The following is a 4864-nucleotide window of genomic DNA, read 5'->3' as shown; positions in this document are numbered from 1 at the left end:
CCTCCCTCCCTCCCTCCCTCCCTCCCTCCCTCCCTCCCTCCCTCCCTTCCTCCTCCCTCCCTCCCTTCCTCCTCCCTCCCTCTTTTCTTTCTTTCTTTCAAGATGGAACACTCCTCAAATTTGCATATCATCCTTGCATAGGGGCCATGCTAGTCTTCTCTGTATTGTTCCAATTTTTGTGTATTTGGTGCCAAATGGAGCATGGAAATTCTTTTGTAATGGAAGCTTGCAAAAACTTATTATCATTGGCAAGTGTTATTTATTTATTTATTCATTCATTCATTCATTTATTTATTTTGTCAAAGGCTTTTTCTTTACCCTTGCACATAGTCTCAGTCCTTTTCCCCTCTTTTTTTGCTAAGATAGTGATTTCCATTTGGCAGCATTTTCTAATGTTAATTCACTGCTATATTGGAAATACTATGAATTTATTTAGGGTATTTGTCTCTATGCAAGTGAGCTTGCCTTAAGTGTTGTTTAATTGAGGGATTCTCACCTGGTCTTTGTATCAAGAAGAGGTAGCCTATTTTAATGGTTGAATAACTCCCTAGTTTTTGTGTAATTAAAAAAGTTTACATGAGGTGGTGATTACTTTTACCGTTATCATTTTGTGTAACAAGCCCTAAAGCCTGGATGGCCCTGGAGTCTTTTGATGTTGCCTTGGGTTGGACTGCTGTTTCATTTCTTATTTTGTTGATTGAAGATATCTGTCTCTCTATGGACCTATTTACTTATTTATATTATGTTAACCTTAAAAGTAAGCATCCAGTTATTTTACCAGGAAGTTGGGTTTATCTGGAAGTAGCAGAGAATTTCAGTTTGGGACTTGGAGGCCAGGCACAACCATAGGCAAGTCCAAGAACAAAGGAGGGGAATACTCTTTTATAGATGGAAGGAGGAGTTGGGGGAGCTCTTATAAAGTCCATTGGAGTAAACTGGGAGTTTGAAATGACTTTTCACTGGCTAAGTTGTGACAGTCTCTCATTGGCTGGGCTGTTACTGGGCAAGGAAAAAATCTTTTTTTTTTCCTCCTGCTCTTGTAGTGAAGTATGTGTGAGCTTATTCCTATTGGGAATATATTTCTACTTGTCTGCAATTGAAGACAAGTGGTAAGTTATGAGAGCTCCCCTTTCTGGCCTCCCGACTCCATTTTAGATGAGTTTTCCTTTATTTAATTTCACAATATTTTGATAAAATGCTCCATTTTACAGGCATATCTCAAAGGTATTGCAGGTTCAGTTCCATACTACCATAATAAAGCTAGTACATATTGCATTAAAGCAAGTCACATGAATGTTTCGGTTCCCGATGCATCTAAAAGTTATATTCACACTGTACTGTAGTCTATTACTTGTACAAAAGCATTATGTCTAAAAAAAAAAAAAAGTATGCACATCTTAATTTAAAAATAGCTTAATGAGGGGCGCCGGGGTGGCTCAGTCGTTAAGTGTCTGCCTTTAGCTCAGGCCATGATCCCAGGGTCCTGGGATTGAGCCCCACATCAGGCTCCCTGCTCAGCCAGAAGCCTGCTTCTCCCACTCCCCCTGCTTGTGTTCCCTCTCTTGCTGTGTCTCTCTCTGTCAAATAAATAAATAAATAAAATCTTTAAAAATAAATAAATAAAAATTAAAATAGCTTAATGAAAACTCCAAGCTCATACAGTTCTGTTTATGTGGGACAGATTAAGTGAAATTTCTAAATGCCTTTCAGCTATAAATGCATTAAACTGGTTTTTATTCATGATGTATAAAATATGTGTTATTTTTATGTAATTTGAATGAAGCGTACTTTAAGTACATTTAAAAATATTTAAAGTGAGAAGATGGTAGTTTCCATATTGAAATTATAATGTAACTTGCTAGGACTTAAGAAGTTGTACTAAATATTCAAAGGTGAGTGCATTTTAAATAGTCATCAAAGATGGTGACTTTTAGGCAAAAAAAAAAAAACTTTTCAAAGAATACCAGTTATACTAGAAGTGAGGAAAATGAGGAAATTGGTTTTTAATAATTTCTGGAGAAAACTAGAGCTTGATTGCTCAATGAATACATATTAGATAGATTAATTGACTGGATGTTTTATATGGTGAGACACTGAGCTGAGATAAATGTGATAAGATGTGGTATAGAGGCATATCTTGGAGATATTGCAGATTTGGTTCCAGACTACTAGAATAAAGCAAATATTGTGACAAAGAGAGTCCATTGAATTTCTTGTTTTCCCAGTTCATATAAAAGTTATGTTTACACTGTCTTTTCAATGTGCAATACCTTGTCTTTAAAAAGTACATGTCATAATATGGGGCACCTGGGTGGCGCAGTCTGTTGGGCGCCCAACTCTTGGTTTCTGCTCAGATCGTGATCTCAGGGATGTGATATTGAGCCCCACATCAGCGTCTGTGCTGGGCGTGGAGCCTACTTAAGACTCTCTCTGCCCCTTTCCCCTGCACGCACATGCTCTAACTCTCAAATAATAAGTCTTAAAAAAATAAAAAGTACATATTGTAATAAAGAAGTACTTTATTACTAATAATTGCTAGCCATCATCTGGGCTTTCAACAAGTCATAACCTTTTTGTTGACGGAAGTTCTTGCCTCTCTGTTGATAACTGATCAGGCTTGTGGTTTCTAAAGGTTGGGGTGGCTGTGGCAATGTCTTAAAATAAGGCAACAATGAAGTTTGCCACGTCGATTGACTCTTCCTTTCACACACAGTTTCTCTGTAGCATGTGATGCTGTTTGATAGCCTCTTCACCAGGAGTAGATTTCATCTCATGAAACCACTTTCTTTGCTCAGCTGTAGGAAGCAAATCCTCATCCATTCAAGTTTTATCATGAGATCGCAGCAATTCAGTCATATCTTTAGGCTCCAATTAATTCTAGTCCCCTTCTATTTTCACCACATCTGCAATTGCTTCCTCCATCTGAAGTCTTGAAACCCTCAAAGTCATCCATAAGGATTGGAATAACTTTTTCCAGACCCCCATTAATATTGATATTTTTACTTCTTTTCATGAATCTTGAATGTCCCTAATGGCATCTAGAATGGTGAATCCCTTCCAGAAGGTTTTCAATTGACATTGCCCAGATCCATCAGAGGATCCACTAGCTATGGTAGCTATAGCCTTATGAAATGTATTTCTTAAATCATAAGACTTAAAAGTTGAAATTAACCCCTTTATCCACAGACTGCAGGATGGATGTTGTGTCAGCAGGCATGAAAACAACATTCATCTCCTTACACATCCCCATCAAAGCTCTCAAGTGACCAGGTGCCCTGTCAATGAGCAGTCATATTTTGAAAGGAATCTTTTTTTCTGAGCAGTAGGTCTCAACAGTGGCCTTAAAATGTTCAGTAAATAATGTTGTAAACAGATGTGCTGTCATCCAGGCTTTGTTTTTCCATTTACAGAGCACAGGCAGAATACATTTAGCATAATTCTTAAGGGTCCTAGGATTTTTGGAATGGGACTGGGCTTTCGTTTCAACCAACTGCATTAGTCCCTAAGAAGAGAGTTTGCCTGTCCTTTGAAGTTTTGAAGCCAGGCTTTGAGTTCTCCTCTCTAGCTATGAAAGTCCTAGATGGCATCTTCTTCCAATAGAAGGCTGTTTCATCTACACTGAAAATCTATGTGTAGTGTAGCCACCTTCATGAATTATGTTAGCTAGATCTACGGAATTTACTGCAGCTTCTACGTTAGCACTTGGTGCTTTTCCTTGTACTGTTATGTTGTGGAGATGGCTTCTTTCCTTAAACCTCATGAACCAACTTCTTATAGCTTCAGATTTTCTCTCGTGCAGCCTCCTCACCTCTCTCAGCCTTCAAAGAACTGAAGAGAGTTAGGGCCTTGCTCCAGATTAGGCTTTGGCTTAAGGGGATATATACTGTGACAGGTTTGATCTCCTATCCAGACCACTGAAACTTTATTCATGTTTCACTTTCATGTGCTCATTGTAGTAGTACTTTTAATTTTCTTCAAGGACTTTTCCTTTGCATTTACTATTTGACTAACTGGTGCAAGAACCTTAGCTTTCAGCCTATCTTGGCTTTTGACATGCCTTCCTCGCTAAGCTTAATAATTGCTAGCTTTCAATTTAAAGTGAAGGACGTGGAAATCTTCCCTTCACTTAAACATTAAGAAGCCATTGTGGGGTTACTAATTGGCCTAATTTCAATATTGTTGTGCGTCAGAATAGGCAGGCTGGAGGAGAGGGAGAGATGGAGGGAACAATTGGTCAGTGGGAGAGTGAGAACACACACAGCACTGATTAAGTTTGCCATCTTATGGGTGTGATTCTTGGTGCCTCAGAACAATTACAGTAGTTTTCAATTAGCAATAATCGCGCCTCGGGTAAACCTCATTGGCTATGATATTGCCACTGCACAAAGCTAAAACAATTACAGTAGTTACATCAAAGATGATTGTTCATATATCACCATAACACATATAAGAATAATGAAAAAGTTTGAAATATTGAGAGAATTACCAAAACATAACACAGAAATATGAAGTAAGGGAATTGTGTTGAAAAAATATCACTGATAGTCTTGCTTTACACAGAGTTGCCACAAACCTTCATTTGGCAGAAAACACGATGATCTGAGAATTGCCATAAAATGAGAACTGCCTGTACATCACTTCTCTCTCTTTTTTTTTTTTAAGTATTATTTATATATTTTGAGAGAGAGAGGGAGAGAGCACGAGCAGGAGGGGCAAGAGGGAGAGGGAAAGAGAATCTCAAGCAGACTCTGCGCTGAGCATGCAGGCCAATGCGGGGCTCAATCTCAGGACACTGAGATAATGACCTGAGCTGACTGAGCCTCCCAGGCGCCCCACATCACATTTCATATTAAAGGCAGGATGT

The 4864-nt window shown here is 38.6% G+C and overlaps 1 non-coding gene and 1 pseudogene across 1 annotated transcript; both read right to left on the bottom strand.

The window, feature by feature from the left end:
• Positions 1–96: 96 nt before the first annotated feature.
• LOC115942469 (U6 spliceosomal RNA) lies at positions 97–203 on the bottom strand. The gene has a single exon (XR_004077076.1). It is a non-coding gene; the product is annotated as a U6 spliceosomal RNA (small nuclear RNA).
• A 4104-nt stretch (positions 204–4307) lies between these two features.
• On the bottom strand, positions 4308–4390 carry LOC115942468 (U4 spliceosomal RNA; annotated as a pseudogene).
• Positions 4391–4864: the final 474 nt, after the last annotated feature.

This window comes from Leptonychotes weddellii, chromosome X (assembly GCF_054177405.1).
Source record: "Leptonychotes weddellii isolate Sample4059 chromosome X, ASM5417740v2, whole genome shotgun sequence".
NCBI lineage: Eukaryota > Metazoa > Chordata > Mammalia > Carnivora > Phocidae > Leptonychotes > Leptonychotes weddellii.
This window is presented reverse-complemented; position numbering and strand designations above follow the sequence as displayed.